Source organism: Protopterus annectens, chromosome 2.part2 (assembly GCF_019279795.1).
Source record: "Protopterus annectens isolate FY-2018-M chromosome 2.part2, PAN1.0, whole genome shotgun sequence".
Lineage (NCBI taxonomy): Eukaryota > Metazoa > Chordata > Ceratodontiformes > Protopteridae > Protopterus > Protopterus annectens.
In genome coordinates this window covers 644043551-644067887 of record NC_056730.1, presented here as the reverse complement: position 1 = coordinate 644067887, position 24337 = coordinate 644043551, and the positions used below count along the sequence as shown (strand labels likewise).

Genomic DNA, 24337 nt, shown 5'->3' with positions numbered 1-24337 from the left:
AGGCATGATCCAAAAAAAAAAAAAAAAAAAAAAACAGAGAACTCAGCAAATAAAATAAAATGCATTTACAGTTAACCAATTAAAACTAGATGAATGTGCAAAATACAATATATATTCAAGTCATATTAGAAGGCATATTCAGTGAAACATACACATTTAAAATAAACAGAACAGCACTTTCTACTGATATTATCTCTTTTGGGGTAATTAAAATCATGAAAAAATATAGTATTAATAATGATGGTTTAATAAAAATGTTTCTTGCTTAAAAAAGGGGGGTAGGAATTGAATAATTTATGTAATGTTGCTTAGGCTATATGATATTTAGCAATATATGTGAAGTATAATAGTTGTTAATGTTAATTTGTAGTTTGATTACTTTTGTATAAATGTAAATTTGCCTATGCCACAAGTGATAATTCAATAAAGGTGTTTAAAAAAAGAAGAAATAAAAGTCTATTTCAGTCATACAATGCAGAAACTATCCTTTACGGATGTATACGACAGATGCAGAATTAGCTGATATGGGGAAGTGCACATATGTTTCTCACACTTCCATTTTTGGGGTCAGACCTCACAAAATGCACACCACATACACTTTCTCACAACTGTTTTTGACTAATCATACACAATTTCCTGGTTTTACCTTAAATGGAAAATAACTGAGTTTACACCAGGCATGGAAGAGATGCTTGAGCTAACTTTCAAAGATTTGTTAGACATTGGTTATCTCTAACAGTATTCTATTATGCTTCCAGAAAATGCTTTCATTATTAGAAGATCTTAAGTATTTGCCAGAGGACGTTCAAAATGTTGAAGCTAATCTATCTAACCAGCCTTATCATGTGATCATACTCAAACATTTACCCTGTATAGATAGAGGTTGTGAAGATTACCATCCCTTCCTATTTTCTTTATCAAAAATTATCCTTAAAACAGTTATTTATTTAATAGAAAATTGTACACATGATATTTTTATTGTATCATCCATTCCTTTACTCTTTACTTTATTAAGTGCCATACCTCTTTCCTTTAAACTTTCAAGTAGATAAATGATAACTTCTCTCATCCAGCCTCTATTTTAAGTTGTTATAATAATATAATCTGTATATGACATCATAATTGGAATTTCAGCATCAGTTTGAATTTTATAATTTGCATTCTTCACCTTCTGGTTTACCTCTCTATTATATTCATGACTAAAACAAAATACTACTCATTGGACACCCTTGTCTTATACCATTATTCATATCTATTTCTTTACTTAACTATCCATTAACTAAGGCTCTTAGATTGTTATTATCCGTTTTACACATATGCTTGATTTTATTATTCATAATATAAATTATTTATACGTATCCATTATTATCCACAATATATCATGCCGTATTGAATCAGATGCTTTATTAATATTACCTACCATAAGTTTTATATCTTCTTTCTTTCTTTCTATTTATATTATCTATAATTCATTTTCACTATAATTAATCATTTTTGGCATCCTTTTACTTTTACACCATGCACACTTTCCTCCATTATGTATTGTATCTTATAATCAAACCTGTTTTTTATTATTTTAAAAAATATCTTATAGTCTGTATTATTTAAAACTAGTGGTCTCCAGTTTTGTATATCTTCGCTTTCTCCCTTTTTCTATATAAATGTTAATAATCCACAGAATAACTCCTAGTATTTTAATCCTTCATTTAACCATTCATTGAATACATATATTAAATTTTTCACACCATCTTTCTATATTTTTATACATTTCAAACCTAAAACCATCAGGGTCAGATGATGATTCCACATTTAACTGTATAGACACATTTTTATAATTCATACAATGTGATTTCTTTTCCAAATTCTTTAGTAATGTGTTCAGATTTTTTTACTTCCTATTACTTTATACAGTGTCTCCTTTTTACTAAACATATCTTCCACAGAACTCACAACAATTTCCATAATTTGTTGACTTTTTTATTACCTTCTTTATCTTTCATTTCTCTTATCATGCTACTGTCCTCCTTCACTATCTTGCTTACATAAGGTGAAGCTTCCATTTTTCTTCCATGTCAAAAAACTTTATTTATACAATAGTTGTCTAATTTTACATACCTTTTCTTATAAATCTGTTTTTCTTTCTCATAATAGTCTTTATTATTATTTTCTAAATTATTCATTGCATCTTTATATATTTTGGTATATCCCTGCTTTTCTTTTTGTCTTTATTTTTCCAAAATAGATAAAAATCTTTATTTTCTTTTAAAAGCAATCCACCATTGCAACCATTTAACATAAAATGCTTTCATAGTAATAGGATCCCTCCATAATTGCTTTTTATATTTTTTTCCTTTTTTATTCCATTCCTTTTTATTTATTCTTTTTACACCTTTTCCTATCCTCATATACTCTTTACTATGCTATATTTCCAACCATATTGTCAAATGATCTGAGAAACTTGTTGCAATAGTTTATTCTTCCATTATACACATTCCTTCTGATACCACAAAATAATCTATTTAAGATTATAAAGTACCTCTCCTATAAGTCCATATTTTTTATTCCATATAACTCATTTTCCACATTTTATTACTTTCATAATGTTTTCACATCTTTCCTCTTTTTCTTTTATTTCCCCTTAAGTCACAATTGAAATCACATGTGATTTTTATATTCATGTTTGCAAATACACAATTCAGTATTTTCTGAAACAGATTTCCCTTTATTTACTATTCATGTATGTATATACAGCAATGATTCTAAACACATTTTCTTGTCATCTTACATCTATAATTGTTGTTCTTCCCATTTTGGCTAATATAACATCCACATTTTTCACTACTCTTCTACATAGAACTGCTATTCCTGAACACTGATCATTCCCTATGTTCCACATTATTTCCCCATCCTAAATTGTTTGTGTCTGTAATATTCTTCATATGCCAAAATTCTTATGTCCTCCAGAATAATTATATCAATGCCACACTTGTTATGCCATTCTAAAATTGCTGTCTGTCTAATAATATTTTCATACTATTAACATTCACAGAAAGAATTCTTAAATGATTCCTTTCCCTGTTTTTTAGTTTAGGGTGTACCATCCTATACCAAGTTATTATACAAAATGCTTTATCCATTTTCTTTCTTCTTTTCCTTTACATTAATTGCTTTGCATTTTCTTTTTCTATCTTTAACTCTTCTACCAATGGAATTATTTTTCCCTTACCATTTTCTAACCTTTTTTCAGTAGCTCCTTTTTTCTGAAGTTTCATCTATTTCTATCTCATTTTCAGTCCTTTCTTGTTCGTTCTTTTTACTTTGGTTTATAATACATAGCTCATTCTTTTTTATTTACAATCCATCCATATATGTCCCTTTTTACAATTATATGGTTCAATTTCATTTTTTTCTGCTTCATGCAATGTTTTACCACATATACAATATTTCTTTTTGTCACAACTATTAACTAAATGTCATTCTTTTCCACAAAAATAACTTCTTTGGTTGTCCCCAGTATTTTACAATGTCCCTGCTACCATCAACATTTATAACACTTGGAATATGCACAATTATTTTCCATTTCAATTTTCAGAATAATTGCAGTCCCATGCTCCAGTCCATAAACCCCTATTGTCATATACCTTTGAAATGTCTATTATTTATTTACATAGGTTTTTAAATGTTCTTTTAAAATAAGTCCCTCTTTCCAATTCAGTTGAAGTGTACATGTACTTTCTTTTTATTCTCTCAAAAATACTTTTATTATATATTCATTCCAAGGATTATCATTGTCTTTCTTCATATTCATACCTTGTACAATCTCAAAGAAAATGTCACAAAATGTCTCTTTGTTAATCAGAATAAATCCTCTTACCTCTTGCACTTTTACTCCCAAAGGTAAAATTACATTATCCCACACCTTGTATATGTTCAGTTCCTGTTCCTTTTTGCTTTGTATTGTTATCATGAATTTTCTTTTCATGCTGTCTTCTTTTCTTTTTTTCTTTCTCACTCCGTCACGTGTGGCTGCTACTGTCTCTGCATATGTCTTCTTTGTTTTTCTCTGTCTTCTTCTGGTGTCGCTTACACATCTCCTTCATCTATTTTTCCATAATGTCTCCCCTTAAAATCTGATTCTCTGGCTCACTTTGGTTAATAATTTCTTGCAGTATATCATCCCACAACCCTACCGATTTGAGGGTTTCAACTATACACTCCTTTTCAGCTGCCTCTTCAGTTTGGTCAAACAGCTTTCTTTGAAAAGCTTCCTCTGAATCTTCTACTGCTCCAGTGCATGCTATCTCTGAGCAGGCATTTGCCTCCACTCCCTTCTGTTGATGTCTATCTTGTTTACAGTATTCCCAGCCTACATCATGCTAGTGCTGTGTGCATATTCTTGCATGCAACAACACTGTGAGTGCTGATCGTGAGTTGGAGAAGTTCCCCAATGCCCTAGCCAAATCCCCCCCTAGTAATATAAATATCACATCATGTCTCCCCTGAAAAAAGGTCACTACAGTAATGAATAACTAGATTTAGAATTATTTACATAAAAGGTAAGATAACCAAAATGAAACAGTATAAGTACCTAGTCAAGTGTATAATGCTTGACACTGTAAGAAACAGTTGTCTATCATGGATGATCACTTTTATGAAAAACAGTAGGGGGTATATGAATCACCTCAATGATAGCTCTTTTAGTAAAGTGCATTTGTGTGTGTTATACTGTGAATAAATTAACAGTAGGATGAAAACTTTTTGAATATGTGCTACTGTGAAAATGAAGATGTAATGAAGATACTAAAAAGATAATGGCAATGATGCAATGAAGTCAATGGTGATGATGAAGATGCAGATGAAAATGACAGTGATGAAGGTGATGAGATGAAAATGACAATGAAGAAGATAATGATGATGCAATAAAGATAATGGCAATGATGACAATGTGATATGATGACAATGACGATGAAGAATTGATGATGCGGCTGATAATGAAGATGATTATAGATGACAGTGATGCTGAATATGCAATGAAGATTTTGAAGGTATGATAAAGATGTGATAAAGATAATGATAAAAATGACAATGAAGATGATGATGGTGCCAATAATGTGAGAATGGTGAGGCCAGATGAATTGGAATCAGGAAGTGTATGGACAGCTGTTTGGCAAACAGTAAATTTATTTAACTTGATATAGTTGCAGTGAAGTAACAGAAACCAAAGATAAACAGTTTTGAATCGGAAAGCCCATTTTACACAATGAAGGCATAATTACAACAAAAGACATAGTGAAAAAGCCTTAAAATATGATCTTTAACTGTCTAAACATTGGCTAGATAAGCTATTCAATATGAAATAAATACACCAAATCATTAATTGACCATGTTAATAAAAAAAAACCTTGGAACAAATAGTAAAAAAAACAAATGGAGTGGCGATATTTTAAATGTACTGAAAAACCTAGGATACTTTTATCCTTCCTTGGTTACACGTTACACCCTGTCTAATTAATACATAACACACTATCAAACAAAATGGAGTTTTTACATTAAAATGATAATGTATACATTACTCTTAGATCAGACGGCATTTAGGCAAAACTGGTATATGTAGTGATAATTTTATAGTGGTATAGAGATGCACAGTAAATACGTGGGTGGCATAAGTAGTTTTCTTACCTATAAAGATGACATATGTACAATCTGGCATCAGCTGATTGAGAACTGATGGTGCATGTTGCTATCTTCAGCTTGACAAGGCATTTGACATTCTTGATCATAAATATTACACAAGTAAATCACAAGCCATACAACATTTATTGGCTAAAATTCAGTGGTTAATTAATAGCACACAAGAAGTCAGGGCTAGCACTTGGTGTTCATCCCAATGCATGTTAACATTGGTGTGCCACAGTGCTCTGTACCAGAAGCACTTTTTTAGACTATTCTTCTCAGCTATGAAGGGAAAACATGGACTCTGGATAGCCACATATCCTGAATATTGTAAACTGAATATTACAATTACTTCAGTAAAAGTTGTGGAAACTTTTACGTGGTCTACAAAAAAGAAAAAATACACACACTGGGTACAGTACAGACATTACCACTACTTTAATGTCAATTAATGCAGAATTGTGAAACTTGACAAAGAGTGTATAAATTATGATGATGAAATAAATGATCAGCTCATGAACAATGACATCACAGTTAAAGATCTAAGCACAGTGGTAGGCAACAATCTAAGCTTATGTCACTAAAGTAAGAAAATCATATTCTGTAGTTCATCTAATTCTAAAGGGCATTTCTAAATACTCTAGAGAGGTCAATGTTCTATGTTGCATCTCACCCATCTGACCCATTATTATATGTAATATTGCATTCTGCAGCCTTCAAACAAGCCATCTGAAACAACTTGAAAAAGTGAAAAGGTTCCTTACTAGAAAAAATGAGTTGTAAAACTTGAGCTACTCAAAGATCTCACAAATTGTTATTATATTCTCTTTCTCATAGATTACTTACAGAAAACTTTTGCTTTGTCATCAGTGCAAAGTCTGATCTGTTTCTGCTTGAAAGTCTATGCCAGGAGCATACCACAGGGTGACTTAACACCTAACCAGGGAATCTAATACTAAAAATAAATATCACTAATAGAAAAATTGCATTCTGTGACTATGGAATAAACTTCACCTAACAATCAGAAGAAGTCAGTCATTAATTTCTTTCAAATACAATTTTGGTACTTAAATGGGAAATCAGAAAATCTCATTATGGGGGTACAGCAGCCAAGTTCCTCAACAGCCAGTTTTCTATAAACTTGGCAATTGCAATAAGAAAACAATGAACTTAAACTTGTTTTATATATCTGAATTTTGTGTTGTGCCTCATGTTAATTATCTTATACATGGAAGTGCTCTAAGCTGTCTGGAACAGTATTGTGATTTATGTTCCACTGTCCTTATGATGGCTTATGTCACACACTAACTTTACATGTAAGAACTTTGGGATTGTAGATTTACATTTGCTGGAATTTGCTTTTGCAGTTCTGTCTGTATCTCATAACAGCAATATTATGCTAAGTTTTGCTGGAAGGTTTCTTAAAAAGGAAACACATTAAATGTGAAAAAAATAAATTAAAAAAAATACATCAATATATTAGGGTTCTTTCACCATATAAATGCTAAATCGTCACTCTTAATCACAACAATCAAGAAAATCTTCCTTTCACTGTCTCCTGGTACTGTGTTTCAATATTCATACAATTCTTTAGATTAATAAATGCATCACATCAGGGGCAAGTTACTGTCTAACACAAGACATTTGTTATAACTCTCCCTTTTCCATGAAGCATTTTGTATATGAATAAGTTGGGTGGAGTGACACAGAGTGCACTGGCCTCATTCATTGTACCAACTGTACCCATAAACACTATACCATCTGGAAATCATGCTATTAATAATGTTATGCCTGTGAAATGTTTAAATTACCTGCTAGAATAGCTGAGTATGCATTCTTTTACTGTAGTACTTCAAAGTTAGTTAGGTGCAAATTCTTAATTTATAGAAGAAAATTGCAAGGGCTGTTTGATTTAAACAGTATAGTCCTGCTAATGTTAATGAGCAGTATGTATATAAAAAGAAACCCTGCACTATCAAAGCAGTTGACGTAGTATGCATTCAGAGAGATAAGAAACAGTATCCCATTACTCAGCTAAAAATACAAAATGTCTTTTAGTTCATCCTGTTGCTGTAGTACTCAGTTTACCACATGAAAATATGGAAATATTTTCCCCACTTTAATGATTTGTGGAAACCATGGGAATAAGGTAGTCCATAAACATCCTTATCAGTTGGGGAGGGGAACCAGCTTGCAAATAAGTCTGCCAAACTTGGAAAAAGAAGGGAACAACCACCAGGGACATTCATTATAGTGTATAAATTCAACAGAAATTGGGCACAGTGTTAAAATGCATTAAAGATACAAATCTGTCTAAGAATACCAAGAGAAAAACAAACTCTATCATTTAAGCACATGACAGCATGCACATATGACAGAGTGGCCTAAAATACTAGTCAATAGAAAGAAATGTTTTATAAAATAAAATATTGCAGCCTGAAAGTGTAAAAAACAGAGAGTAGAAGTGACTAACAGAACCAAAGAAAAGGAATCACTTACTGAAACAGTGGAAATGGAGTATTCTAAGGGAATGAAGTTAGGCAGTAAGAAAAGTGTGCAACCTGAGAAAAATATCTCTGTCAAGCTAAAACAAAAAGCACAAGAAATGTAGAACTCTAAGCAGCAAATGAGCACTGAGGAAAAAAATATTTGCCATTATGAAAGACTTCACTGATGTCATGAAGAATGAAGTGCTTGTACCTGAGTAGAGTTCTAAACCCACTTATGACAATGTAAACATATAAGTCAAATAAGGGAAGACTTTAGTCAACAGTTTGTTTGTAAGTAAGGACAAAGTAAAAGTGAAAATAAAATGTGTTCTGATGTACCCTTCTCAGGGGAAAACAACTCAAAGAAGAAAAAGAAATTGAGAGGGCAGTGCTCAGTAACTATGAGACAGATGAGACAGAGGGTGAGCCATATAATGGAGGGAAAAAATAAATGAGTATATACTCAGAGAAAACCTAACAGTGAACAAAGACCTGGTGATATTTCTTTTGAGTCAAGATATAGGAGCTTAAAGTAAAAAGGGAGAAAGTTCTATTCATCAGGCTAATAAAGAAATAAAGCAGGGAAAAAAAAACAAATAATGCAGAAAGAGCCACTGACACAAACAAATACTGTTGTGAGTTGCCTTTACTAGGAGAAGGGTTACAAACTAAGACCCCTGAGCCTGTGTTAGTAGGAGATGGGGCATTACCTTCTACCTCACAAAAGTTCTCTCCTTGAGGAAACTTTGTGGTAAGCTCATTTTCCAGTAAGCTGCTTAAATTTTAAAAGGGCACAGTGAGAAGATGAAATTTTGAGTAGAGTAAGGAAATCATAGCTAGAGATGGAGGGGAAGAAGCAAATCTAGATGTTTGTCCTTCAAGCCTGTGGTTTCAGTTACAAAATGACTTATATGGATAAATAATGAAGCATAAAGAGGATGTAGTACATCAGCTGTTGGTGCTTAAGTCTTTCATAAGTCTAGTGATGAAATTAGCCATGTACTATGAAAACATCTAAGAATGGCTAAGACTAAAGCAAGTTTGTTATGAAGATTTTACTGGCCAGAAATGACAAAATAAAGGGATTATCTGAGGAATACTCTGAATGTCAGAATGAAGCTACACACCCAGTTTTTAAAAATCATTTTATTCCAATGTCTATGTTAGAGGTGGCATTTGAACATACTGTTGTTGGATCACTGGTAAACTCCAGCAATGTGCTTCAGAATATTTAATTTTTTGACTATGCATCTAATTAACATGAAGTCATTCCATTGTGTAAGACTAACACTAAAGATATAGCTGTGGGTTAGTCTTATTATTTCCTGTAGTAAGAAGATCTAAGGAAACATTCACTGACCAGGGGACTTCATTTATGTCCAAAATATTGCACTAACTGTGCCAGTGCTTTAAGATTAAGCATCTAAAAAAAAAAAAAAAACAGCATGTAATTTTAAGGTGGAGGGATTACTAAAATATTTTAACTAAAAGTTAAAGTCCATGCCAAAAAAGTTACTTAAGGAAGTTGTCAAAAACTGGGCCCAGTTAATACCATACCTCCTGTTTGCCATTACAGAAAGTGCTGCAAGCCTCAACAAAGTTCAGTCCTCTTGAATTATTATATGGCAGACACCCCCCAGGGACTGCTAGATATTGCCAGAGAGACCTGAGAAGAAATGAAACCCACTTTCAAAGTGTCATAGAACATTATCAACATACAAGATATTCTACAATTGGTCATGCCCATTATTTAGGAACATATGGAAAGTGCCCAACCTGCATAATAAGGGATGTATAATTTGCTATATTTTCAATTTTGTTTTACTACAGATGTTTTTTTTTTTCTTGAAGCCTTACAAGTTATTGGCTAGGGTCAGTTAGGAAACATTCATTTTGTGCTCATTGATTGAATAGGAATTAGCTATAGCTAATTAGTGAGTGGAGCTGAAAAACAGTTTTATTATTTAAGGTATTCACCAACATTCTCCTTCATCTACAAGAGCTCTGAGTTTAAAACTGCTGTTTGACTGCATTGCTTTTTGGAATTTCTGCATTTTAAGGTTAGGGTATATCTATTACCTTTTGATTTTGGTGTTATTACAGCACTGTTTGTTGCACTTTAAAATTTGTTTTACTGCAAAGTTTTTTTTTCTTGAAGTCTTAACAGTTTTTGGCTACAGTCAGTTAGGAAACATTCATTTTATATTAATTGAATAGGAATTAGATCTAGCTAATTTGTGGGAGGAGGTGAGCAGTAGTTTTCTTATTTAAGGTATTTACCTACATTCAAATTCAGCTACAAGAGCTCTGAGTTTAAAACTACTGTTTGACTAAATTGATTTTTGGATTTTTTACACTCACCCTCCCAGTTCTTGTTGTGCTTTTAAAGTTGGTGGCAAGCCCCTCCTAGTGCTACTTCTACCGGACACTGGCTGACAGTTTGAGCTATCAAAATGATAAGGCACTCCCATTAGACTCTTAAAGCTCAAGTTAGCCTCTGTTTAATATCACCCCATTCAAACAAGTGCATATTCCAATATTCACAGTATTAATCTGAGTTGTGTATTGTCCTTTTCTGAATTTCCTTGTTTTAAACAAAAGTCAACTGTTTGCATTTTTAACTTGGCATGGGACCTTAGTCTTGTTTTATCCCTCAAAGTAGTGGGAGAATTGTGAGTTGCTGCAGGATCTGAGCCTTATTTATTTGATTTATATTGCTCTTTTTCTGTTTTCATTTTACTTAGTCTGGGAACCTTAGTCAGTAGTATCTCTCATAATAGTGAGAGAATTGTGAATTTCTGAAGGATCTGGGCCCCATTTATTGCATTTCTACTGCAGTTTTTCCACTTGAATTTTACTTGGTCTAAGGACCCTAGTCTAGTCTTGTAGTACAACTCATAATAGTGAGAGCATAGTGAATTGCTGCAGGATCTGAGACTCATTTATTATATCGCTACTGCATTTGTTCTCTTATACTTTTTCTGTTTTCATTTTACTTAGTCAGTAAACCTGAGACAATTGCTAGGTCCAGGAACCTTATTCTGTAGTACCACTCACAACAGTGAGAGAATTGTGAATCGCTGCAGGATCTGAACCTCATTTCTTACATTCCTACTGCATTTTTCTGCTTGCTGCAAGATCTGAGCCTTATTTCTTATATTCCTACTGCTTTTTTCTGCTTGTATTTTACATGATCGCTGGACCTTAGTCTTGTAGCATTGATCACAATAGTGAGAGAATTGTGAATTGCTGCAGGATCTGAGTCCCATTTATTGCATTTCTACTGTATTTTTCTGCATGCATTTTACTTGGTCTGGGGACCTTAGTGTAGTCTTGCAGTATCACTCATAATAGTGAGAGCATTCTGAATTGCCGCAGGTTCTCAGCCTCATTTATTACATCTGTACTGCATTTTTTCTCTTACATTTTTCAAGTATTTAGCTGAGTATAGAGCAGGCGGTATCTAGCTGAGTATAGAGCAGCTAGTTTGCCTGCTGAGAAACATTGCCCCAAGAGTGTTGTTTTAGATCAGTCCTAGACCTCTCCCCCGCAGCCCAACAACTCTAAACTCCTGATTGCACTGCCCTTCATAGATCATAAAAAAGAGGATCCACAGCCATGGATGTGCATTTTCTATTGTCTCTGTAGCCAGACTGGTGGAAATGGGCATCCTGAGACAATGTAGCGATTGTCACGTTTACTGACAACCACCTTATTCTTAAGCAGACTGACACAGTATAAGAGAAATGTAATTACACTATGTCTTTGGAGGCAAAGCTCTTGCATACAGACACTGATGTCTCTAAATAGGTTGCCAGTAACACACAAACACACACACACACACACACACACACACACACACACACACACACAAGCACACATGCACACACGCACATACACACACACACACATCACACACACACACACACACACACACACACACACACACACACACACACACACACACACACACACACACACACACACACACACACACACACACACACACACACACACACACACACACACACACACACAAGCACAGGCACGCTACACCTACTGTGGATCAGACACATAAACTCACAGATGCTGAGGCTCTTAAATGCAATCTACCCAAACCTCAAAGGCCTCCTACATTCTGCCCTCAACAACCTCCAAAAAAGTCTACAAAGACAACACTCTCCAGAAAGCATACAACTACATCTCATAGTATCTCAGCCTCTACGCCCTTAAGGCAAACTGCCAAACAACTGAATACATTGGTCATTGGATACTCTATAGTTAGACACACTGATGCCCTCCTCCCCAGGTTGAGCAAGGAGACAGTCATGGTCAGTTGCCTACCTATCTGTCAGGGGCAAGGATCTGCCAGATCAGACATGCACACATGAGATTGAACCACAAGCACCAGTATGACTCTGTCATAGTCCATGTGGGTGTTAATGACCTGAGATGCACCTTCCTAGACTATATGAAGAGAGACAAGATAGAGCTTTCAGATTATGTGTCTCAGTCAGGTATGAGCCTAGCACTGAGCAGCGTTCTACCTTCTCCAAGGAAGATAAGACAATATAAACTGAAGATGACTGAATTTAACGATTGGCTTAGGTACTGGTGTCATTTTAAGGGGGTCCAATATTTGGACAGGTTGGGAGGACATGATCAACAGATGACCCTGCTTTGCCAGGGATGATCTGCACCTCTCCCCACTAGGCTTTTGGATATTGGCCAGAACATTATGTGCCCCACAATGCCTTTTTTTAGTCAATTCTGTCTGATAAACCTTGCAACATAGTAAATTCTAAGCAAGATAAACTAAAGATGTTACTGCTCAATGCTAAGAATCTCATCAAGAAGCTCCAGTCTCTTTAAGTGCTCCTCACCCTAGAGACTGTCAACATCTGTGCAGTTACTGAGACATGTTTTAAAGCCACGGAAGGCACTTTGTCAGTACAAGGCTATAACGGCTTCCACACATTTAGATCAGCTACCACACAAGAAGGGAAAATAGTTGGAGGTGTATCAATGTACATAAAAAGTAAACACACCTCAAGATTGATCAAACAATATGACATGCTTGAGCCACTCCATGTCTAACTAACCTTAAATAAAGTCCCATGCCACATCCTTGCTAACTATAGATCCCTGTCTTTGACCCAGGATAACCATACCACATAATTGAATGTACTGGAGTCACTCACAATTCAGCCCAACACAATATTCATGGGTGATTTAAACTATTCCACCATAAACTGGGATACATACACAACCACTAACATGCAGGCTCAAAGATTCCAGGATTTTTTAAATGCAAAGACCCTGGAACAGCTAGTCTGCACACTTACTAAGGATGCAAATATCCTGGATCTGGTTTCAGAAATATGAGGGAACGTTACAAACCCCCTTGTGTAATGTCCTCCTGGTCAGATCAGATCACAAAGCAATCACCCTTGAAATAAATATAAAGGCTGAACTCCTAGCAAGCTCCAGAACCTTTAAGAACATTTCCAAGGCTAACTACTTCATATTAAGAGATGCATAGCTAAATTCTAAGCATCTCCCAAAACTCAGAGATTACTGTGGCCTATGTGATAGTATTTATGGAAAACTTGTACAAGCATGTAAATATTTGCAAAGAAACAGCAGTACAAAATTGAAATAAACTTAGGACAAACTTCAAAAACAAGCCCCATGATAGACCCCTAGTATAAATAGGTTGTACAATAAAAGAAAGATAATCCTATCCAAAAATAGGAAGGGCTATGCTCAAAAGACAAAAAAAAAAAAAACTCCTTCATCAGTCTAAACAAGCAACTCAGAGGACCGATCCAGTCTACCAAAGCCAACCTCAAGGCAAAAATAGCCTCCTAGGGTAAGGATATCCATAAGCCTTTTTTCAGTTATATTTGCAATGTTAAAGAGAACACTCAACAGTGTGCTGAGCTAATAATAAATGGAACTCCCTATACCAAACCAGGAGGAATATATCCAATTTGCTGGCCGATAAATTTAGCTCCAATTTCACCCCCTCCCAGGAAATACTCTCTACCATTTCTCTCCCAACTATCACTAAAGAACAGGCCCTCACTGCACTCTAAGGAGCTTGAAACACTGCATTTGTGGGTCCTGGTGATATCCCAAGATGCTTCCTAAATAGCTTGAAACATGACCTGTTAGGCTCACTAGAATCTCTGTTCAACCACAGCCTCCAGACAGGCTTCGTCCCTAGAAATGGAGGACTTGCAATGGTGATCCCTGTACACAAAGGTGGACCAGCAACAGACCCAGGGAACTACAGGCCCATAACTTTGACTAGTTTTATATAAAAGGCCATAGAAATAATTATCATGGATCTGATAAGCAAAGACATAGGAAATCCTAAAACACTGGACCCATCCCAGTTCAGTTTCATGAAGGACAGGTCGTGCCTACTAAACTTGGTGAACTTCTTGCAGAAGGTCACTAGAGCCCTGAATGAGCATAAAATGGTACATACTGCCTACCTTGACCTGACAAAGGCATTCAACAGAATATCTCACTTGGGTGTTAAAGGCAAACTCACTAATTTAGGCATAAATCCCTATGTCATCTGATGGATAGCCAAATGACAACATGAAGTTAGGGTGGAGGAGTCCACATCCAACAAGAGACCTGTCATTAGTGGTGTCTAGCATGGCTTGGTACTGGGGCCTCTCATGTTTGTAATGTACTACTCTGAAGTTAAGGCAAATGTAGTGGGCCTCTAGCTGACCAAATCTGATGACAGCTGCAAGCTGGGTGCAATCAATGAATCCCTCAAAGATGTAGATATCCTTCAGAAGGGTGACACAAACACATAACTGGTGCCAGAACCATGGCCTAAAGCTCAGTGCAAAAAATGCATAATTATACCCTTTAGGAAGACTACCACTCCTGCGAATTACAACACTGATAACCCTCCCCTAAGAGTAGACTCAGTAGTAAGGGACTTGAAAACTCACTTGACAGCAACTTTAAATTTGATCACCATATGTCCACAGTTGTGAGAAAGTCCTTCTATGTGGCACAACTTACAAGTAAGATCATGGCATCCAGATTTAAGGAGATCATAGTCCCACTATACTTAACCCTCATTAGACCAATAATTGAGTACAGTGCATACTTCGACATGTACCTTACAAAGCATTTGCAACAGCTGCAGTGACCACAGAGGTTCTTCACTAAAAGAGTACAGGGTGTAAATAATATGCCCTATGCACACTACCTTAAAGCCTTGCCCTGTACTTGGTCTCCAACAGACTACTTAGGGGTGATCTATGCCTAAGCTTCAAAACATTCTCAGATCTGGCCCTGATGAAGCCGCTACATATTCCTAAAGCAAACAGCACTAGAATTACCTGATCTAAGGATCTAAACCTCATCTTTGACAAACAAAACTTGTTGGAGGGATAGGTATATTTCTCAGAGATTGCTCCTGTGATGCTCCCAGCACTGGCCCAATAACCAAAGAGCTTCAATCCACACCACTAGCACCAGTGGGGGACATACACTTGGGAGGATGATAAGTACACAAACAGTAAAGTGCAATTTCCCTTAAGAGCACACAGAGACCACAGTCAGTCTGGGGATGGTTTCTCCCCCTTTCTCCAGATCCCCAGTAAGACTCCCCACTGGCACAGCTATAGGGTTGAGATTTCAGTTACGTGGCCAAGCCAAAACCTCCAGCACCCTCTCCGTCCAATCAGTGCTTTGTGTCCCTGCCCAAGTAGCTGACACACAGACACACACACACACACACACACACACACACACACACACACACACACACACACACACACACACACACACACACACACACACACACACACACTTTGAGGTTTGATTTAGATACAAACACACACACTCCTGGGAAAGGCTGGCACAGGTTTACTAACTATGCCCCCTTCTGCCCAGACTATGAGGTAGTTCCCACAGCCAACAACCACTCTTATCAGCTACTTTTAAGGCCCTTAGCAAAGGGTGTCCAATCCTACTGTGCAATGTTACTATTAATCCAAATGGTAGTCTGAGCAAGAGCAAGGCTATTTAGGAGTGGCCTGTACAGTGTCCCCAGATACATATGCAAGCACTCTCCAAGCTTAATTATGTCTCACAAATATCAGCCACAAAGATAGGTTTACATATATTTAATAATACATAATAAAAAAACAAGACAATACTAAATATGTATTCACAGTGACCTCAGAGTTCAAAATCACAGGAAATATTTAAAACAACATTGCAGGACAGTCTCAAATAAATACAGAAAACATCTAAACTAATCTTTACTATATTCCTAACTTTATCTAAAAGAGTTACTATGCCCTAAAAAACTTACTTACAGCAAGGCAAGTGCAGATGTGATGATGAGTGAATGTTCTCGTTAGGTCAAAGACAAAATACAAAATGCCCAGTCTCTCTCTGAGAGAATTCTTACATTAATATCAAATATTACTGCTGGTTTAGCTTGGATTACATCACTTTTTGTCACCCGACTTTAGTCCCCTAGCTAGCCCCATTGTCAGAAAGTACAAGCATTTTTAGCATCTATTTGTGAAAAATACATATCTCTCAGATGTTTGCAGATCCTGAAAGTCATAAAACACTAAAACACTTCTGCATCTCAAACCTAGTAATTACTTCTCTTCCAAGACAATACAAAAAAAAATCTAGCTCTAGACATTGTGTCTGCTACACTGAAACTGAGAGATAACTTTTATAGCACAATCGTAAAATAATTCAGTTTCAACTTATTTTCTTGAAGTTTTGCAAGTTAACCTTTTATGTCCCAGTTTCTACTGTTAAAACATATACAGTTACACAATTACAATAGTTTATATACATTTCCATTCTAAGCCAGCAGGGTATGCTGTGGTTACATTTTAGCTCAGTACATAATGTACAGTTCTGTATAAATCATATAAATATTCATAAATGACATAGCATTATTTACAAAATTCCAGATAGGTGGGCTGGCAGTGCGACAGCCCTTTCTCTGGAACAGATTCCTTATTCATGTGAAACAGAGCTCTTCCCTAATCCTATTCAAATGCAGTTTGGACCAATGGAAATTCCTGGCTTGTCACCTGTGGCCCTTATGGACACGGCACTGTGTAGATGCCCAAAGGCACAGCCATATACCAAAGCCATTCTAGCCCATGGGCATTGATAATTGGAAAATTTGGGACATGAATGGCTAGGCTTAAAATGCTCTAAGGCCATTATACTAGTAACCTCCTATGATCCTATAAAAGCAAGGGTCATTGAATTTAAAACTGTAGATGAGATGTTAGTTTCATTCCCCTCTGCAGGAATATTTTTGGTAAATGACAGGATCCACTGAAAATAACAGAAAAGTTAAATGAGGTAAAGTACAGAGTTAGATAGATGTAAGAGAAGTGTACAGCAGATATCCATTATCAGCATTCTGAGGGAAGTACACACCTGTGTAGTTAGTTTAGCAGCAGAATCTACTAATTCTTGTGAAGAAAGAAAGCTGGCATCTTTGTGTGAAGTTCAGGTAGATAATACTCTCTTTAAGCCACAGAAGACAAGAAATAAAAAAGAGTTTCTGTTAAAGAGCAAAGAAGTGTCCTCTGGCCTGTATGAACAAAAAAATCTAAATTAAACACCACATTCAAACCATTCCAAGACAAAAAGATAACCTGTCATCTTAGTCACAGAGAAAGGCTGTATGCAAAGAAAGGCTGTACAGGAAGTAGCACAGAAATAGGATAGTACACGAGTCAAAATGTGCGTGTCACATGTCTCATGTATCAAATGAGACACTGAAGCTGAGGAAGCATTCAATTCATTTATTGTACATAAACACATCAGGAGCTGTAACTGGAATGTATACTTTGAACTTCATAAGCTAACTGACTGATTAGTCACTTCAAACACACTCGCATGTGCATCTCCATTCATGCCTGCATTCACTCTGACTAACTATACAAAATGGCACTGATCTTGCAAATGCTCACTAACGTATATGCACATGCTATCTAGTTACAGTGGCTGACTAGGTACAATACACAAAGATCTACAGTGTGTATATCAGAAACAGAGCTTTGCCCTAAAACTTGATGAAGCAGTCAAGGTTTGCAGTGATTTTAAGAAACCAAACCACATTTCAGACTTGATAGTTGCCTGTGCCTAGGACTGAGGGAATACTAAAACAAATGGGGCAGGGAAGGACCATGCTAAATGGGCTACAGCCATGTAAAGTATGGCACTAGCTTGGCTCAACTCACTAAAATGCGGATGGCCTTTTTTCAAGCTGAGGAGGGATCAGTTGTAGCATAAATTGATGGAGCTCACCAAATAAAGTGTCCTTATGAATGCAAATATTGCAGATCATTCTGTATTTGGGTGTAGAGTATATAAATAGACATGCTATTATAAATATATGGTGTCCCTTATACTTATAAAGTCAATAAAAGAATATGACAGAAAAGCCATTATTGTTTTAGCCAGATAATTGTTTTCTATTACTTTAAATTACAATGATGCTTTAAGAGCTAAGAGCAACTATATTATCTAGGAAAGCATTGCTTAATGAAAGCTAAGACTAAATAAGGGGGGTAGGGAGGGTATGCCCATGCAGAGAGTGCTGTTTGCTTTTCTTGAATGGGCATTTGATGTCCAGAATAGTGGCTATAGAAGAGAAATGACATATACATATGTACGTGCACACAAACACACACACATACACAAACACACACACACACACACACACACATATATATATATATATATGATATATATATATATATATATATATATATATATATATATATATATATATATATATACATATACATATACATATATGAGTCTATTTCTAAATTTCAGACTTTCAGAAGTTCAGATTTCTTATGGTAGAGACCACAAGATCAAACTTGAACCATTTAAATGGAGATTGCCATACAGCACAGAATGGTATATTTATTGTTTTCCTCACTGTAGTGTTATCTCAGAGTTGGTATATTTAACTAGCAGGGGGAGTGAGGAGTACAGGGGAGGGCTTGACCCCTGCAAAAATGTAAAAATATTATTTTTTATTTTTTTTATTTAAGTTTCAAACTTTTACAAATTCGATCTTATGGTCTCGACCATAAGAAATTCAAACTTGTGAAAGTTCAAAATTTAGAAGTAGACCCAAATATATATATGTATATATATATATATATATATATATATATATATATATATATATATATATATATATATATATATATATATATATATATATATATATATATATGTGTAAATTCTGAGGTTGCATAAATTCAGAGAGGAGAAAGAAAACTTTCTTGCTGTTCTCCAAATCTAACAAACCATCATTTCAAAATTTCAGTAATCTTCAACTATGTTCTGAGCATTGATCAACTGGCCACTGACAAGAAGTAGGCTTTTCCTTTCATTCACATGAGATACTTTTATGTATAAAAGCACATATTCTATGGCACAAAAACTTCTATACATGAAATTAGTTTTGCCTACGCTAAGATATATGTAGCTTTTACTGCTAACAAGCAGACAATTGCAACACTCATGCATTTACTATCACCTGAAGATGAGATACACAGTAAAATCTGATTGCAAACATTCCATTTTAGAAAATTAGAAAGCACTGAATTGGTTTTAAAAAACAATTGAATTTACTTTGAAGGGGAATATTATCATCAACAGGATGGAGTAGGCATGGGAGCATCCTGTGCCCAATATTTGCCAATATTATCATGCTATATTGGGAAATTCAATTTGTCTTTAAGTCCATATATTGGGTAAACATCGAAAAGTATTACAGATTTTTGGACGACATTTGTATTGTATGGAAGGGGCCCCAGGAAAACATAATCCCCTTCATTGAGTACATAAACAATACAACAGATTTTTTAAGATTTATAGATGTGAATATTAGAAAAGATGTCAAGAACCTGAAATATGTATCATCAGTGTATAGAAAAGAATGTTTTTCGAATTCATGCCTTCATTACGAAAGTAATCACCCCATAAGACAGAAAAAAACATTGTTAGGGGTCAAATGATTAGAATAGCTAGAATGACATCCAACCAAGAAGATTTGAGGGAGGAACTTGAATATGTGGGGAGGTTACTTTTGGAATGGGTCTACCCAGATGATCTGGTGGAAAGCACCAAAAAGGAGGTAATAGATGGGTGGGATTCAAAATTTGTACCCCTACTTTATAGACAAGATTTAACAGAAGGAAATACATCAAACACAACAAGGGGTGGTGAATCCACTATAAGGAAGGACACAGAAAAAACAGAAAATACTACATGTATAGTGTTGACATACAATAGAGATACAGGTTCAGTACAAAAGATTATTAATAAGTATTGGCGAATGTTTAACATCATGCCAAACACTTGTAAGGTTTTCAAGAAGCCCATAAAATTTAGTTATAGGAAGAGTTTAAATTTGAAGGAAATATTGGAGAAAAGTCAAACCAGGATAGTTAAAGTAGATCCAAAGCATGGGGGGACATTTAAGTGTGGCAGATGTCCACAATGTCCATTTATAGCACATGGGAGTGACCTATGGATACCAACAATTACAACAAGACTTCGTGCAGTTGCTAAACATTATTGTACAAGAGGGGTGGTATATTTAGCATTTTGTATGGCATGCTGGGCATCCTATGTGGGAAAAATGGAGCAGACCCTAAAACAAAGAATCTACGAACACATGTATGACATCACAAGGAGAAGGGATATGAATGTCCTATACCGACATATATTAAAATATGAAAGAGCAGATTTTAAGTTTTGGGTCATAGAAAAGGTAAAACATCAGGATAGAGGGGGGATTGGGAAACAGACCTAGAGTTTAGGGAACTACTATGGCAGTTGCGGTTAGACGCATGTACCTACCCGCGTCTTAACGATCATATTTCCCTGGTCCCAGCCCTAAAATTAAGAGCAAACACCCTATGATGCATGTGTTAATTTGGTTTACACTTTGTATGGAACATCATGACATTGTCAGAAAAGATAGTTTTTTATACACAAAAGTTGCCTTTTATATTCATAAACATTACACAAATATTCCTTTTTTATACACAAAGATATAGGGAATGTTTGTATATAAAGTTTTTAACATTTGCAACATAGTTTAAGGAACAATAAGTATGAATATTTACAATATTGTATTTTTTATGTTTTTTTATATATTTTTATAATGTATATGTTTTATTCATGAGGCATTTTTATCTGATCCAATGTGTGTGAAGGAGGGAATATTTAAACACAGGAGGAAACTATGTAATTAGATTCTGATGAAGATTCCTGTTTTTAGGGATACGAAAGCTCTCAATCTATTATCTGTTTCCTTTGAATAAACTTTTGGAATACTATTTTGGGCTCCCGTACTTTGTTGGTTTGAGATTGCCTTCATTGGGACTCGCTGCTTTCACTGGAGTTTATTTTTTTGTAGTATCGTGGATTTCCTCTCCAGTTGTTCCTGTTTTTTGGATTACATTTTAGAAAATTATCTTAGCATGCAGTTTGCTGCAGACAGACATCTGTGTGAATAAAAAAACATAAAAAAGTAAATTAGCATTACCTCAAATTTATATATATATATATATATATATATATATATATATATATATATATATATATATATATATATATATATATGGGTCTACCTGATAACGCCGACACGCCAAAATACAGACAATGAAATAACCAACACCACAAAACCAAAAGTTTAAAAACACGACACTTCACATGCCCGAAAAACCACAATCCCGACAATCAACAAAACAAATACCTTTTCCGAACAACACACACACAACACAAGCACACTAAACACCTTACAAACCTACACTAAACCTTACATACACAACTATCTATGCACTAACCTTAACCCAAACCCTAACTCTAAGGTCCATCACTATCGCACACTTACCTTACCCGCACCCTAACCCTAACTCACTTAATCCGTCCCTAACCCTTACATCTGTCACTATCGCACATTTACCTTAACCACACCCTAACCCTAACTCACTTAATCCTTCCCTAACCCTAAAGTCCGTTACCTTACCCGCACCCTAACCCTAACTCACTTAACCTGCCTCTAAACCTAAAGTCCGTCACTATCGCACACTTCCTGACCCGCACCCTAACCCTAACGTCCGTCACTATCACACACTTACCTTACCTGCACCCTGACCCTAACGTCCGTCCTTACCGCACACTTACCTTAACATGTCGGTGTTCTCAGCGTCGGGATTTTCAACTGTCGGTCTTCTTCGTTGTTGATCTTCCGGTGTCGGTGTTCTTGCTGTCGGCATTTGAAGCTTTTGGTTAAATCAGGTAGACCTATATATATATATATATATATATATATATATATATATATATATATATATATGTTTGTGTCTTTCGGCTTTTCCCGGTTAGGGGTCACCACAGCAGAACTCCGGTCTGCTAATGATTGGCAGTAGAGTTTTACGTACTGTCTTGTCAGGCCTAACGCACAACCTTCAACGAAGGAACGCCCATTCACGCATGTCGCTACACAGAAGACGCTCTAACTGAGAATTGAATGGGCAACGTCTAACTGTGAGGCGACAACGCTACCGCAGCACCACCACTGCAGTTTAATATATATATATATATATATATATATATATATATATATATATATATATATATATATACACACACCACACACGTATATCTGAAGAAGTTAATTTTCTGTTCAGTGTGAGATATAGACACTAAAAATAGATACAAGACTAATTCCTGAGTATATTGGAATTGTTTGAAAGAAAAGTTGACATTTGTTTCATTAAATGGGGAAATAATATATATATCAGATCTTAAAACATTATCAGAAATCCTTGAATTGTTAACTTTCAATGTATTATTCTAAGCTTTAATGTTGGATGTTCCATAAATGATCCTGAATTGAAATAAAACCATATATAAACACTGGGTTGAGTTATGCTGCTTTTTCTAACAGGTAACACTTCTGACTGATCCTGGGCACGACTGCAGCTTCTTGTTTCATGAATGATGCTATGACAGCTATGGTAGGACTACACTGAAAATGTCTTGGAACTAATAGACAAGAAAACATGGATTTCTGAATTAATCTCTGGATATTTGATGAAGTACTACAATTTCATAATCTGAGAGAGCTGTACACTGGATATAAATTGTATTTTCATGAAGCCGGTACACTCTGCCAGATCTGGGATTTGGACTTCCACATCCTTGTGTTCAACATGTCTTCACCTACCACTAAACTTCATTATGTTCAGCATGTCTCCAGTTACTAGTAAGCTTCATCAAGTTGGCTGCTTTGTTCATCTGACCCAAGTTTCCATCTAATTTCATCCATTTTGTCACTTCGATGATAAGCAAACAGAATGATTATTTTAAGACTTTAAATGGAATCATGAATAAAAATGTTTGTACTAAGAGCCCAAAAGCGAATAAGGCTAATCATTTCTTTCAGAAACAAAACATCTTCAGCAAAATTTAACATAGAAAATGTGTAAATAGCAAACTGCAGTTTTTATGAGAAACAAGAAGTTACATTTTTCTTTGAATATGGATTTGTGACCAGTGTTATTATTCAAAGCTATTTCTTTGAGCCTTTTTTATGTTTGAAATGCACTTTAAATAAGCCTTCTCTCATAATGTTGTCATTTCCTTTACAGAACATACTCATACTGGTTCTTTACTGGGTCAGATCCAAACTCATCTATGGTACAGTAACGATCCCTAAAGCAGTTGAAACACAAGTATGTACTTGCCATCTTGGCTGTTGCAGACTTACTTATTTACTTTTGTTGACCTGATTAGTGCCATTAGCTTGTGGTCTGTTTCTAGGGAAGAGATAATGTGGTATTTATATGGGTTTATAATAAATGGCCAAAAGGCAATACCAGTGAAACACAAGCCATCAATGTCTGCATTTCAAAAAACACATTTACCAACCCAGACTAATGGAAAAGTAGAATGAATGGAAAAGGAAAACAAATTCCTTTCGTGATCTTACAACAAAACCCCACAACCACATTCAGACAAATCTGTCTGAATAGTGATAGTGTCACGGAAAGGATTTTTCTATGGTAAAGTGTAGGGTGAATGTTAGAGCTAGGGCAGGGTTAGGG

General features: G+C 35.4%; 1 long non-coding RNA gene across 1 annotated transcript in view; it reads left to right on the top strand.

The window, feature by feature from the left end:
• LOC122795750 overlaps nt 1-23641 on the top strand; it is a 43727-nt gene extending 20086 nt beyond the window's left edge. Inside the window, exon 2 of the long non-coding RNA XR_006363854.1 lies at nt 23179-23641. This is a non-coding gene — a long non-coding RNA (uncharacterized LOC122795750). The remainder of the gene's footprint in view (nt 1-23178) is intronic.
• Nucleotides 23642-24337: the final 696 nt, after the last annotated feature.